The sequence below is a fragment of the Rhinolophus sinicus genome, linkage group LG15 (assembly GCF_036562045.2).
Source record: "Rhinolophus sinicus isolate RSC01 linkage group LG15, ASM3656204v1, whole genome shotgun sequence".
Taxonomy (NCBI): domain Eukaryota; kingdom Metazoa; phylum Chordata; class Mammalia; order Chiroptera; family Rhinolophidae; genus Rhinolophus; species Rhinolophus sinicus.
In genome coordinates this window covers 47,224,971-47,240,585 of record NC_133764.1, presented here as the reverse complement: position 1 = coordinate 47,240,585, position 15,615 = coordinate 47,224,971, and the positions used below count along the sequence as shown (strand labels likewise).

At 49.4% G+C, this 15,615-nt stretch overlaps 1 long non-coding RNA gene across 1 annotated transcript; it reads right to left on the bottom strand.

The window, feature by feature from the left end:
• Positions 1 to 2,139: 2,139 nt before the first annotated feature.
• Positions 2,140 to 15,583, bottom strand: LOC141568782 (uncharacterized). The gene is made up of 3 exons (XR_012491971.1): positions 15,468 to 15,583; positions 9,720 to 9,876; positions 2,140 to 2,941 (listed from the first exon to the last, which is right to left on the bottom strand). It is a non-coding gene; the product is annotated as an uncharacterized LOC141568782 (long non-coding RNA).
• Between the last annotated feature and the right edge of the window lie 32 nt (positions 15,584 to 15,615).

Below are 15,615 nucleotides of genomic sequence, written 5' to 3'. Positions count from 1 at the left end.
CTCAATCCCGCTGATTGGGAGGGGCCTGAGGATAACATCTGGAGCAGGGACCCATTTCCTCGGTTCTCTCTCAGGTCCTCCTAATACCCATCCTCCCCAACAAAGGCTTCTGCTCTTCTGCAACTGGTGTCAGGGTAAGGACACCTGTCCAGGCATAATCGGTGACCCACTGTGCAATTTTTTGGGCTTGGCCTAGAAAGCTGCAGGGCAGCCAAGCAGAAGCACAGATCAGAGACCCTCTCTCTGCTTCCTCTCCCAGGGCAGGGGTCTTCCAGTCTCACAGGGATTAGGCCATCTCCTCCTTTTGGCAAGTAAAGGCTATCCCGGTGATAGGAGGAAGAGAGAAGCTGGCTGGAAGCTGGACCTGTAGGGACAGAACCAAAAGTTGCAAGCTGAGGGCACCTACTGGCAACCATCAAGACTGCAGAAGGGCTGGAGAGTCATGGCCAGAGACAAGATTCTCTCGTATCTCACAGACGAACCAGGGTCTCTTCTGCCCCATGTACCTTAGAGAAGGGCAAACAGAGCCAGGTTTCTCAAGTCCCTGGGGGAAACCCAGCCTGTCCTTGATTCAGAAAACTGCCCCAAGCCCTCTCTCCCTCCTTCATCATACTGGACCCAGTTCTGCCACCAGCTTACTGTGTGAACTTGGACAGCACCCCTTGGCGCTTGAATGGCCCTAACTGTAAAATGGAGGTAGGCCGTCTCCATCTATCCTACCTCTTAAGATCTTGTGATAATAAAATGGGACCAGGAAGGATGGTTCTGAGCCCTATGCCAGATTTGTCTCCTAGACAGCAAACCTGGGAGGGATAAAGGACGTGGAGCAAGGAGTGCAGGAGAGGCTGGACTGAAGCCAAGAGAAGAGCCTCGCGATAACGCATGAGTGTAAGTGAGCGTGAGAAATCTGGAAAGGTTTCCAGGTGAGTCAGACGCTCACACCTGTACGCCAGCACCGCCCCAATCCATTCTCTGGTGTCCCCACTCCCCTCCATCACTGTCTGGGATGATTCCCAGGAGGCGGACAATGGACATGCGGAGGCCTTCCAAGCACCGCCCCACCACTCATGTGACACACGTTTACTGAACACCTATTGTGCGCAGGCTTTGTGCTACACACACAGGATACAGAGATGGCCAAGACCACTCTCTGCTCTCAAGGAGCTCACTGCCTAGTGAGGGGAGACAGGCATATAAAGTAAGTCTAAGAAGTGTGCCCTGGGGGTGTTTACATAGGGCACAGTGGGGACCCAGAGGCACAAGCAGTCAGTTCTACATCCACAGCAGGGAAAGACTTCCTGGAGGAGGTGAACCTTGAGCCAATGTTACACGGTCTCCCATGTTAGTTAGCATCAGGCTGAGCTGGATTCTAATCCTGGCTTTGCCACTGGACTCACTGGGGAACCCGAGCCAAGTTTCTTACACTCTCCGAGCTTCACAGTCCTTACCTGGACAATGGGACTTTGCGGTTAGAAAGAGAGAAGGGTGGGAGGGGAGAGAGGGAAAGAGCAGACTGTGCAAAGCGTGTGTGTGTTTCCTCCTAATCCTCTAGTTTCCTCCTAATTCCTCCTAAATACTCTAGTTTCTCCATGTGGCTGGAAATCCGCTGATAGCAGCACCTGCGTCTCCCGCACGGGGCTGGCAGCTCCTGGAGCACTGGGTTTGGTTTCCGACTGGGAGAGGCTGTCTACAAAGGGCATGGGATTTGGAGTCAGAGGGCCTGGGTTCACGCTGGACGTGCTGGACATGGTTCTAAGTGCTTCACTCATATGCACTTCACAACACCCTATGACGCAGGTGCTATCATTATTAGCATTATTATTAGTTTCAGGTGTACAAAACAATATAATGATTAGACATTTCTCACCTCACAAAGCGAGAACCCCAACAAGTCTACTACCCCTCTGACACCGTACATAGCTATTATAATACCACTGACTATAATCCCTATGCTGCACTTTACATCCTCTGACTATATATAGTTTTTAAGTTGACATTCAATATTATTTTATATTAGTTTCAAGTGTACATCTCGGTGGTTAGGCATTTATATAACTTATGAAGTGAACCCCTCATAAGGCTAGTGCTTATCTGACACCGTACTGGTTTTACAACATTATTGATTATATTTCCCATACTGCATTTCACATCCCTGTGACTATTTTGTGATTATCAGTTTGTGCTTCCTAATCCTTTCACCTTTCTCATCTCCCCTCCCCCACTGTCCCCTTTTTAAGACCGGGAAACTGAGGTATGTAACACAGAGAGGTATGTAACTTATTCAAGGTCACACAGCAAGTAAGTGGAAGAGCAGGGATTTGAACCCAGCCTCCGGTTCCAGAGTCTGTAGGATTAACCCCTGTGTTACTGCCTTCCAAAACAGCTGTCATGAGCATTGTAAACAAGTGTCCAGGACAAAAGACTATGCTACACAGCGCCGGCCGGAGGCAGGAAGCAGAGCAGAGACGACACTGGCCCAGGCCTCCCCATGACGTGGGCTGCCCAGCCCCGCCCTGGCCTCCCTGACCACCACACTGAGTAGGGAGCTCAGCTTCCCGCCGTGTCAGCTGATGTCCAGGCCCCAGGGACAGCATCCTCCAGTCATCCCAGGTGTTGGGCTGAGCAATGGCCTGTCAGTATGGCTGCCTCCTTGCCCAGCAGGGCCCCACACTTGGAGAGACCAGATCAAGAGAGTGAGGATCTCCTTAGAGACCCCACAATGCAGAGCAAGGCTGGTCCAGAAGGACCCAGAGAGCCTGAGTCCTTCCCTTGGGATGTACAGCTCCAGAAGTGAACACCCAGGCAGGGGAAAGGGGTGGAGAGAGGAGAGTCCATCTGCAGTCGGGCTGGCCGGGATCCAGTTTCATATCTCCAGTGCAGCCAGCTCTGCTCCTTGCCAGCTTTGTGGCCACTTCCCTTTCCTCAGCTTCAGTTTAACCATCTGTAAAATGGAGGAGGGGAACTCACTGAATTGTGAAGCCCCTTTCAGCTCAAGCAGTTTAGGAATCTAGAACCTCTGGAGCCCTTTTGCATGGTCCTAGACCCAATACTGGCATGGCTCCACATCCTCCAGAGTGGGCACTGTTTCCAAGCTGACTGGCACTGACGGAATCTCTTTCTCATTGCCCAAAGCCTGCACAGGAGACAAGCCAAGTGAACGATGTTGGTCCTGTGAGAGCTCTCCCACCACCCAGAGAGGTGACAAGGCTCACTCAAGGCAGCACAGCTAGTAAATAATTGAGCCAAGACTTAAGGCAAATAGAGTTACTGCCTACTGTGGACTTAGCCCCTGTGCCATGCGGCCTGTGCTGCCAGGGCATCACCCGCGAGCCCTGGTCTGAGGATTCAAGGAAGGTGGGGCCGGGGGAGAAGCTACGTAGAGGACACTTGCAAAAGTAGAGACACAGAGGTGACTGGGCAGAGAGAGACCGACGTTATAGTGGGAAAATCATTTGCCCTGCCTTCCCTGACACCTGTTCAGTCAAAGAGCAAGGTTCCTGCTTGCCAGGTGCCTCTTGATCTGATAGATCCGAAGCCCAGAATCAGAGCAGACCCCATGTCCTTCCCCCACGCTCCCTGGAGTGCCTCTGGGACCTCCCTCCTACTCCCCTGCCCCAGAGAACAGAGTGGTGCTACCTACCCCTTAGAAAATGCCAGAGACCCTACCAAGAGATGTCTGAACCCAAAGAGACCCCTCAAAAGGGCTCTAGGATTCAAGACCCCACAGAGGAGTCTTCAGTCTCAGGAAAACCCCAGAGAGAGGGTCTGGGATGCAGAGAGCTCCCCAAGACCCACACTCACAGGGGCCGGCATTCCCCAGCTATACACATCCTCCCTCCGCACCAGCATTAGGAGTTCACAAGTAGCCTCAGTCGCACCTTCTGCTTAGTCCCAGACCTCTCTTCTGGCCCCACCTTCCCATGCCCAGAGCTAGCAGCTCTGGGCCCTCACACCAGCCTTTATGCCTTATCCATGCTCTCCTCCCCACCCCCACCCACTGCACCCCAGCCTTCCTCTTCTCCCTACCCAGGAGAACACCCTGGCCTGAAGGGGCCTCCCAAGCTTGGTACTAACCAGACATTCCAGTCCCACTGGGAAGAATGGGGAGGGGTCCCCAGGAAAGGTGAGGTGAGAGGAAGGGGAAAGGGAGTAACGATGGCCTCCATTTCCTCATCTACAAAATGGGGATGATAACCACTCCTTGCTCAAAGGATTGTTATGAGAAGCTGTACAGAGTGGATGTTAAGAGTGCTTGCTTCTGGTTACGCCTCACTTAATAAATGCATATGGGAAAACATAATGGGATACCACTACATATGCACCAGATTGGTGACAATTTAAAATACTGACAATACCAGGATGTGGAGTATGGGAATTCTCATACAGAAAGCAAATTTGTACAACCACTTCGAAGCAAGCAACAATTCCACCCCCAAATACACATCCAATAGAAGTGTGTGTGTGTGTGTGTGTGTGTGTGTGTTTCAAAACACATATATGAGAGTGTTCGTAGCAGCATTATTCAGCCAAACACTGGGATCCATATACACATAGAACAGATACATCTATAATTGAATCAACTATTGCTACATCCAGCAACATAGATGAATCACATATTGAACAGAATCACATATGATTCTATTTATATAAAATTCAAAAACAGGCAAAACTAATCTATGGTTTTAGAAATCAAGATAGAGGGTACTTTTGGGGAGAAGCATGGGAGCAGTTACTAGAAGGGGTAATGTTTATTATTCAGTTACATAGTGTATTCACTATGTGAAAATTCATCAAGCTAAATATTCCTTATTTCTGCACTTTTCTGTATGTATGGTACACTTCAATATTTTTAAGAAAACCTTTCTGTTTGTTTTCTGTTTTTTTGTTTTTTTAAGAGTGCTGGCTCTTAAGTCAGCCTGGCTGGACTGGATTCCTGGCAGGAGATTTAGGACAAATTAGCACACCTCTCTGTGCCATCTTTCATTTAAGTGATGATTATATAGGGTGGCTGTAATGATTAAATGAATGAATCTGAGTAAAATGCTTACCGTGGTGCCTGCTTCATATTAAGTGCCCAATGAGTGTTAGTTATTAGCCACGACCAGCCAAGTGAAACGAAGAGCCTGGAGCCAAAGCGCCTGCACTGAACTCTGGATTTGCCATTTACACTCTGTGACTGTGGCCAAGTGACATCCTCCCTCTTATCCTTAAATGCCCTTGGTTGTAAAAGAGGGAGGATGCCAGCCCAGCCTGATAGGACTGTGCAAGGAGCTGCAGAGGCGACATGTGCAGAGCTCTCAGCACAGTCCTGGCGCGGAGCAAGTCCCAATATGTGTTAGCCATTACGAGCGCCGATCACCATGGAAACCCTATAAACCCATTTTTTAGATGGAACTCCAGGTAGTAAAAAGACTGGCTTCAGGTCACAAGCAACTAAATGTGATTTAAACCCATTTGAGGGATGATACAGAGCCACGGGGACCCCCCAACCCCCACTGCACCCCAGAGGCGTCACAGCCTTGGAGAGTTTTGCTCAAACCCAGAGAGCTCCTCTCCTTCCCGCCAGGCTGCCCTTGTCAGGGTTCTGCGTCCCCAGAGGCTGCTGTGCCTTCCCTGCCTGCCCAGCTCTTGCACCAACCTGATAGTTCTGGTGCCCTCGGCCAGGGTGCTGGGGGTGCAGCCCAGAGCCAGATGGGGCTCGAGCTGTGGGAAGAGAGGGGCTCAGAGAGAGCCTTTCCATGCCAGGAGCCTCGTGGGGTGCCACCGTGATTGTCCTTGTCCTGAGAGGTAGGGGCTGGTGAGGGCTCGGGGGATTTTAAGGGCACAGAGACAGGGCTGAGTGGGCCCAGAAATCAGGCCCATCCTACCTGGAGCCCCCAATCCATAGCCTCCTGAAGCCTGGACTCCTCCCATCGTCACCCCCTCAGCCCTCAACTTTTCCAGAGGCTTGATGTTTGCTTGGAGCCAGTACGCCTGCAGATCTGTGCCGTCTGTTCCACAGCCCCACCCAGTCATGGTAATCTAAAGAGCAGCAGAAGCCAGCCCTGAGCCAGGGAACGCCAGACAGCCCGCAATGGAGAGCCCTGCCCTCAGGTTGGGGTGCACAGGCTGTGGGGCGGCGAGCTCTTGCAGTGGGAACCATGGCTTCAAATCCCAGCTCTGCCCCGATTAGCTATATACTGTGGGTTGGGTCTGCACCATGATGGACCTCAGTTTCCTCATCTGAAAAATGGAGCTGCCAGTCCCTACTTCACTCTGCAGGGCTATTAAGGAGGATCAAATGAGGCCATATAAGTGAAAGGACACATAGTCCAGAAAGCAGGTTACAAATTAGTGGCATCATTATGACTTTTTTAATTATAAGATTCTATGATGCTTTGAAATGGAAGGCTAGAGAGAAGGGTGGAGGGTACTAGCAAGGGAAAGTCCGAGAGAAGAGACTGGAAATGGAATAGGACAGAGAGACGGGAAGGCAGAGAAGATGGATAGATGTGATGAAATGAAGAACTTGGAGAGATGAGAGAGATTTCGAGACAGATATGAAACCAAAGATCCAGATTCCCTCATTCATTCATTCATTCATTCATTCATTCATTCTTTCTTTCTTTAGAGGAAGGAATGGGGCAGTAGCTGCCAAGCCATTCCCACGGGGACTCTCTTTAAGGAATACGAGCTCTTCCCTATCTATCTGATCACACTGACATTCAGCCTCTACTCAGACTTTCCCCACCAGCAAACAAGTAAGCACGCATAGAGTGAGGGAAGGATCTAGAACCCAAGAGATGAGCTCGCCAAGGAAACAGATAGATGTGTGTAGAGGCACACAGCACCCCACTCCATCCTACTACTCTCTTTCTGGGCCCCACCCTAAAGCTTCCTGCTATTCTGACACCAATTCTGATGTGTGGGTTTTCCAACACCTGCTGGGTGTCCTACGGTTTAACTCAATTGTGACATTATTTACCTGGAGTTAGCATCAGATCTCACCGGTTAAGGGCTCAGTCCTACAAAACTGCCCCCAGCCCCACTTCAGATACCAATCGCAAGTCCAGGTTGTCACCTGGGCTTCTGACTGACCTGCTGTAAATCAGAGGTTCCCCTTAGGTTGGACACCCTCCTTAGGTTCGATTAATTTGCTGGAGTGGCTCACAGAACATTTTATTTACTAGATTACAGGTTTATTATAAAAGGATATAACTCAAAAACAGCCAGATGAGGAATGGCATAGGGCAAGGTGTGGGGAAAGGGCGCAGAGCTTCCACGCCCTCTCCCAATGAGCCATTCTCCCAGCTCCTCCACGTGTTCACCAACCCAGAAGCTCTCTGAGCCTGTCCTCCTGGGTGCACAGGCTGTGGGGCGGCGAGCTCTCTGAACCTGTCCTCCTGGGGTTTGGGGGCATTAGTCTGTAGCCTCTATCCCCTACCGGAGGTCCGGAGGGAGGTCAGTGAGTAAGAGCAAAAGTTTCAACCCTCTAATCACTAGATTGGCTCCCCTGGCAACCAGCCCTTATCCTTAAGTTACCTAAGGGCTTTCCAAAAGTCTCTATTAGCATAACAAAAGATACCTTGATTGCTTTCTCCACTTAGGAAATTCCAAGGGCTTTAGGAGCTCTGTGCCAGGAATGTGGAGGAAGGCTAAATATGTTTCTTATTATAAATCACAATATCATACCTCCCAAGGACCTTACCTGGGATTTCTGCCAATTTCAGAGCTGGGAAGAAAGTGACAGGTCCAGGTGACCCCATTCCCCACCACATCAGAAGACATAACTGGCTTTCTCACTATCCTCTATCCCCCAAGCCACCTTCCTGTCGCATTGCAGTCACCTGCAGTTACCTGTCTCTCTGTGCCTCAGTTTCTCCATCTGTACAATGAGGAGGTTGGACCTAGTGATCGAAGACCCAGCCTAGTTCTCTCTTCCATGGTGATCCAAGCCTACTCCCAACCCTCTTTCTGGATGTGCCTACCCTTCTGAGCCCCCTGAATGTCAGGTAAATTTCAGGGACTTTGGGACCCTCTGGGATGGCTGTGGGAGTGAGGTGAGGGAACAGAAGACTGAGGAGTCGGAGTGAGACTGAAAGCACTCCCCTCCCCGCTTGCATCTCTCCTACAGGCCTGTCTGCTCCAACAGGGAGAACTAGAGGAGTACCCCAGGACTGGGCCCCTGGCTTATGGGGAGCCCAGGAGCCCCTGGCCTCCCAGTACACCCTGTAGCCCCAGACCAGCCCCACCTTTGAAAGGAGCAGTCAGAACAGAGGTGAGGGGTGGAGGGTGTGTGGTTGGTGGGAGGTGGGGGATGAGCAAATCTTGGGTGGATGAATGGGCGAATGGTGGGGGGATGACATGTGATAGCATTCTTTGGGTAGAAGGGTGGTTGAGGGTCTTCTGAACCGGGGATCTGGGGTAAAGGTGGTGACAGGAGGAGTCTCAAACTAAGAAACCAGATTCCTCCTGAGGCAATTTCTATATTTATACCCAAGTACTCTAATAGGGCCTGGAACCCAATAATCAGTTAATGACTATAGGTGACTCAATGAATGCCCCATGCCCAGGACCACCTTAGATTTCCTTACGTGATCTCAGAGCCCCAGGCACTTTCCCATGCACACATTCTACTCCCATCAGGGCCCCTGACTTGGCCCCATTGCCTTCTCCTGCAAGAGACAGGGTCAGAGTCTCTTCCAGACCAGCCAAGCCAGACAGGTCCACACGTGAAAAAGGGCACCCACCCTGGCCCCCCACCTCCTCTATCCCAAGCCCTCCTGAAACCTCCCTCAACACCATTTTCACTTCTTTCTGGGGACGACTCACTTATCTCCGAGCCTTTTAGCCATCCTTTCTCTCGTCCTATTGCCACAACCAGAACGTGAGTTGCTGTGCCTTTCTTGCCTGCTCCCCTGCTTATTTCTTCATTCTCTCCCTCCTTCCTTATTGATGCCCCCCCCATCGTTCCCTACACCCTTTTCTACAACAAGCGCTGCTCACAGGTAAGACACTGTCCCACACATCCTATGTGGTCTTAGACTAGTACATATAGATGCTGAGTAACACCTGCCGGTTCACTGAGACCCCACCTCCCCTGGTGTCTCTCTCTCCTGGGGGTCTTGCCCCCCTCCCCCCCTGCACTGGAGACCTGCGTCATCCTGGGTCCTACTCCCCTTCCCAGTACAGAGTCAAAAGGGAGAGGCTCCATGGGTGCCCCAGGTTTGTCCTACAGGCTTGGAGGGGCCTCGGGGGCCCCGGGTCCATCTGGAAAGGTGATCTACGCTCAGGTGGCTCTCCCTGAGAGAACAGGCCAGGGTGCTCCTCCTTCACCGCTCTCCCCTTTCTCTTCTACTTCCTCTTCCTCCCTGAAGCAACAGCCTCCAGTAGTCCTCTCAAATCTCACCTTCCACCATTAAAGATTAATTCCCTTGGCGTTGAGAAGGTAGTGTGTGTAGTAGAACATCAATAGACGGGGAATTGTGAGATCTTGGATATGTCACCTCGCGTGTCAGTGAAGCCTGTGAAAATATCTTTTCTCGGATAAATCACTGTAGATGCTTCCCTCACGCTCTCTTCTCTCATCTGTTTGTTCAAAATTTGAGTCATTGGCAATCCTCTGCATTGCCCTCATGCCTTCATCTGCTCCACCTCTCTCAAAGCGCCCTGGTGAGTGGATGCTCTCCTCCCTCCTCCCGGCTTCCTCCAGCACCAGCACCACCACCCCTAGCACGTACCTTCTGCCTCCAGAGTCTCTGCTTCCAGAGAACAGACTTTACCTGGTTCCCACTTTTCTGCTGATCTCAGGTGAGGCACATGGATGGAGGACCACCTGACGCCACTGCACCCCCACCTCACCCCATCCTTAGAAGTGATCTGGGAAGGCCAGAATATCTGAGAAAAAGGTAGGAGAAAGGGGGATTGTGAATGAGATTCCTTGAGCTGCTGACTCTTACCCACTTCCCAGTTAGAAGCAAGATTCATTTGCCGTCGTGGACAATTGTCCTCCTCCCCCTTTCACTAGGGATGCAGCCCTACTCAGGAAAAGTCTCCTGGGACTCTTGCAGCTGACCCCTCTGCCCCTTCTGGGTTTTCATTCCCGTGGCTTCCTAAACTCTCTTTGACTTTAAGGTGTAGATGCTCAGGGACAGCCCGTGTTCCCAAGGGCATCCTGCCAATGTCAGCAGCGGGTACTGAGCCTTACACTGAATCACCAGAAGATGGAGCAAACTGTGGGCGTCCAGCTTCCAGGACCACGCAAGCAGAGGCACCTGTGGACCTTTGCCTTGGCCGGGTTATGCCTCAAGTCCACGCGCTCCTGCACAAGGGGGTCTGCTTCTGGGTATGCTGCCCCCAGGTGGACAATGATAGTACTGACAGTACCATTCACGGAGGGCCTCCTGGGGAGTGGGATTGTACTAAGTGCTGAGGGTTCTAAAGGAGCCCACAAATCCCTTCAGAAGAGCTGTGGTCTGCAGAGGGAGACCTGCAGGTAAACACACTATGATCCGTGCTATGTAATAGAGAGAAATGCATTGAATGCCAAGAAAACAGGAGTCCCCAGTGGTTAGGGAGAACTTCAAACGGAGGTGACATTGACTGAGTCTTAAAAGCTAAGTAGAAATTTGCAGTCTTGAAGAAATTACCTTAACCCCTCCAAGTCTCAGTTTCCTCAGTTTAAAGGGTTGTTATAAAGACTAGGGGGTAAATTACATAGTGTTTATTATAGTGTCCAGAACATAACTGGCACTCAAAAATGTGTATATGTGTGTGTGTGTGTGTGTGTGTGTGTGTGTGTACATCTATCTATCTATCTATCTATCTATCTATCTATCTATCTATCTATCTATCTATCTATCTATCTATCTTCCAGCTGTGGGGGCTGGCAAGTCTGTAATCTAGGGCAGACCAGTAGGCTGGAGACTCTTACAGGATTTCTGTATTACTGTCCTGAGGCAGAATTCTTTCTTTTCTGGGAAACTTCAGGTTTTTTGCTCTTAAGTCCTTCAACTGATTGGATGAGGCCCACCAGCCTCATAGAGGGTAATCCTTTTACTTAAAGTCAACTGACGGTAGATGCTAATTACATCTACAAAATACATTCACAGCAACACGTGACCAAACAACTGCACACCATAGCATAGCAAGTTGAGCCAGAACATTACCCACTGCAGAGGTCATTTCCAAGCAAAGGCTATTCCAGACAGGGACGATATTACATTTTCTCGCCTGATTGTGCTTTTTGAAAAATCACTCTTGTCAGATGGGTAATAGACTTATTGGGGTTATCACTCTGTGAAATATATAAAAGTCTAATCACTATGTTGTTTTGCAACTAATAAAAAAAGAAAAAATCAGTCTTTCTTACTATCAAAGACTAACCTTATCCTGTTTTTTTTCCCCAACCTCAGATAGAATACTTCCTTACACTGGCCCTAAATGTTTATTTATCAGGTCAAAACTTCTTTCTTAGACATTCAGAGTGCTTCAAGACAGCTTGATTTCAAAAGACCAGGCAGGCTTTCTCCTATAGCAGGTTCTAGCTCATCTCGTGAGAAAAGGACGAACTACCTGCTCCAAATGACAGTCTTCTCTGTTCTCTGTAAATTCCCACTTTTCTGCTCATGTGGCTTCTTTTCTTTCATGACCAAGAGGGAGGAAAGAGAAACATGTAGGCAGCACTTAGCTGCAGGTCTTTCAGGAATACCATCTTTGTCTTCAATCCCAAACAGAAGGGCATACATAGCTTTTTATTTCCTTTAGGTGAATAACTTGCTCCTAACTCCACTCCACTCCTTACCAATCTTCCCGGTCTCTGACATCATCTGTGAAGGGGCCCTGTAGACTTAAACCTGGCCCTGGAAGTACCAGCAGGGGGGACAACTATCAGATCAGTATCAGACAGAAGACACCCCAGAGATGTCCTTTTTTATTCCTCTTCCTACGTGGAGAATTCTGACCCAGAGTTCTTCAATGATGACCTTCTCTGTTCCAGAGTGCCGTAAAACGTACCAGGAATGAGCATTCAGGTAGCCTGGCCATCAAGACACTCAATCCAGTCCAGCTCTACCTCCCCTTCTCGTGTGAGAAGCCGAGAGAGCAGAGAGGCCCAGCCCTGGTCTCTGTTGTCAGAGAGGAAGTCCTCCCTATCCCACCCCCTTTACCACTTCCACTCTGTGGGTTATAGAGGAAGGATGTGAGGAGCTGGAGAGTCTGGGGGTGAGGGAGAAGGGAGGGGTTCATGGCTGTGTTTGTCCAGGTTTTGCTGACCAAGCCTCCAGGAGGCAAAGATGCCAAGTCCAAATGCCAGTTCCAGCTGCTGCCATTAGTAGCCACAGGTGCTCGAGATGGGTAGCCAGGAGGTCTTGGGACCCTGGCAGAGATTTAAGGTTACATCCGCCATGCTAGGAGGCCAGGAGGCAAGGGGTAGGGGTGTCACATAAGGAGTGGAAAGAATCAGAGACCATTCTTCACCTCCCTGACACCATGCCCCAGCCCCAGTGGGCTTGAGCTCGTTCCTATGCAGCTCTGGGCTGGGCACTGGCAGGGAAGGGGACGCCAAGATACTGGCATATCCTGATTTCAACCAACTCAATTCACAGGGTTTTTAGAAAAAATATTAGTGGATTGCCATTTTTACACAGAACAGAATTCTTACATGTAAAAAGATGAAAGTGGAGCTGCTCTGGGTTGGAGAACCTGGGCCTCATCTCCTCTGACTGCCCGTCCCACCCCCCACCCCCCCTCTAGACTCTGTGGAAGGCATTTTGCAACCCACTCCTCTAGCTGGGCTATCTAGACTTCAGTGTACAGGTGGGGAAACTGAGACCTAGAGAGAGGAGGAGATTTACCCAAGGTCATGCAACTAGTGACAGCAGAACTGGGCGAGGACTTCCCACCACAATACACTGTCCCTCAATTTGGTCCAAAGGTTGAGATTTTCTACTGAGTCCTCACCACTGGGTTCACTTAAACTGCAAGTTCCCCCAGTATGTTGAGACTCTATCTCTATCTACAAAATTTACATTCTCACACACACTTGTATAGACAGATAGGCCTTCCGTGAGGTGAGGAAAAGGGTCAGGGGTGAAAAGGGTATAGGGAGTATATGAAAACAAACACTTAGAAAGTCACATGTTGGCAAAGGGTCATGAACACCAAGAATTATCAGGACCCACAATTACAGAAGAAAATCTTTTAAATTTTGTTTAAGCTAACTTTTTACATTATAAAAATAAGACATGTCTACAATTTTTTAATTATCAAATAGGATAGAAAGGAAAATATGAAAAGTTTTCCTCCCCCTCCAATTATTTACGATTCCTTCCAGATGTTTTCAACCCATAAACATTTACCTAACTGGAATTATGTCCTAATTCTTTCCTTCACTTTTTAAAAACTTAATACATCTTAGTGATATTTCCATATCAGTACACCTAGATCAACTTCATTCCAAATTCCATTAGACAGCTGCCAGTTCTTTTCTAATAAAAACAATATTGCAATAAATAACCTTGTACATGTATCTTTGCACAATTGCAGACACCTGGAATTCCCTCTTTATGGACAATGCCCACCTATCCTGGACTTTTCAGTGGACCCCTGCAAGTCTCACAGGGCCTCTGTGATAGGCTCTGGGCAGGAGGCAGGCTGACAGAAATAGCTTATGTCCAGAAGAGAAGTGGGGGTCCTTTCATGATCAAGAGAAGACATTTCTGTGCTAGAGGGCTGGAGGATTGTCCTAGGTGCTTCCATATGTCATTTAGCCCTTTGTATTTTTGATAAAGGATAATGATATAGGGAAACTGAGGCTCAGAGCGATTTCTGACTCATGCATGTGTGACTCCAAAGTCCTTTAGACTCCACAGTTCTGCTTCCAGATTTTTGGAACAGGATCAGGCTAAACTGCAGGGCAGATTTAAAGCTGGGTCCCAGAAAAGAGGGCTAGAGCTGCTTATTAAATTCCTGGGTACTGTAGGCTAGGATGAGCAACAGGGTGGAGGCAAGAGGGGCAGAGGCTGGACTGCTATCCTAGGGGAAGCATGGCCACCCACCCCTACCACCTTGGAGCTCTGTATTCCAGGAGGTAGAAGGCAGCATGGCTAGTCTCTGTCAGGGTTCTCCTCTGTCCTGGGGAAGCTGTAGACAGTGACATGAGAAGGCCTGTTCAACCTCTGGGTGGGCAGAAGCTACAGGATGGGCTTCCCCACAACTGCTCTGAGACCCTGGTGGTCCCGTGCATTGAGGTTGCCTTTCTGATCAACACATATAGTGAGCAGAGTGAAGCTGAAAACACGCGGGAACTACTGGAGGCCAGGAGACCAGAGGCATGGACCAGCACCACGCCGACGCAGCACTCCTTTGGCTTCCCAATCACTCTAGCCTAGTGGGCTACTTCCATCCCGGACTTCATGTCCTACCACACCCCCTCCTCACTGGCCCTCCCTGGACAGCTTTGCCAACAGCGTGGGCATCAAATACGCCTGGGTGGTTTAACAATTGGTTGGCCCTCTGGTTTTTTTAGAAGAAAAAAAAATTAAATCCACAAATTGTCATGCCAGGCTAAGGAAAATTCCTGCTTCCTGACTCAGATACTGTTAGCCTACTATCCTAAACATTTATCTCGTGTAATCTTCACACAACTCTGAGGTCATACTATTATTTTTATTTCCCTTTTTCAGCAGAAGAAATGAAAGCGACTGAGAAGCTGCCTCCCTCAAGATCACACGACTGTCAAATTGTCCAGCCAGGACTGAAACTCAGGGAAGGAGCTGGCGCAGATGGAATTAGTAGCCATGCAAATTGTGCACTCCTTAATTTTTCTAGCATCTTGTAAGGGCAACAACCTTGTTTTGGTCATTTTGACATTGTGAATGGATGAGGAAAAAAGAAAGCCACTCAACAAAAATTTCAATCTGGCTTTTCCTCGTCAAACCTGAACAGCTGTTTTGGAGGGCAGAATTCAGCGAACTTAACACAGAGAGCAAAAGACACAAGGGTATCCTACTGGCAGTCTGAACCCCCCCAAAAAATCAGTACTAGAATGGGCCCCTAAGCCATCCTCAGCTCGAGGCGGTAACTATAAATTACCCCAGTTGCAGCCTCAGGCTGCTCTCCTGGGGGACTCGAAGGCTATTTCGCGCGGCCTCTCTACATTTTTCTATTATATGAAAACCAAAACCCACAACTGTAGCACTTTCGTTTCTTTGAAAATAAATTCTTGGAGGGCAGGGGAGGGGAGATTGAGGCAGACGTCAGAACCCGTGTTCACTTAATCAAATCGCCCGGCTTCCTGTACACAAAGCCAGCACTGTTTCTTCAGGAAAATGGAGCTAGGACTCTCGTTCTTCTCGCTAAAATATCTTGGGACACAGGATGGTTTTCAGATTTCAGGGATCTGAAATAAATTAGCATTTCCTGGGGAATAAATACCCTTTTCCTTCCTGTTTTTACGCCAGTCTGCACCTCAGAAATCCCCCTCCTACCTCCACCGCGCGGTCCACCGAGTTTTCTGCACGGCGAAGACAAACGAGCCCTCCTCATTGGCCAGGTTCCCTGTCGATCCCTCCGCTACGACCCAAAGTGGTGCCGTTTGAAAACCCTCTAGTCCCGTCTCCCTTGCCTAATTGGTTC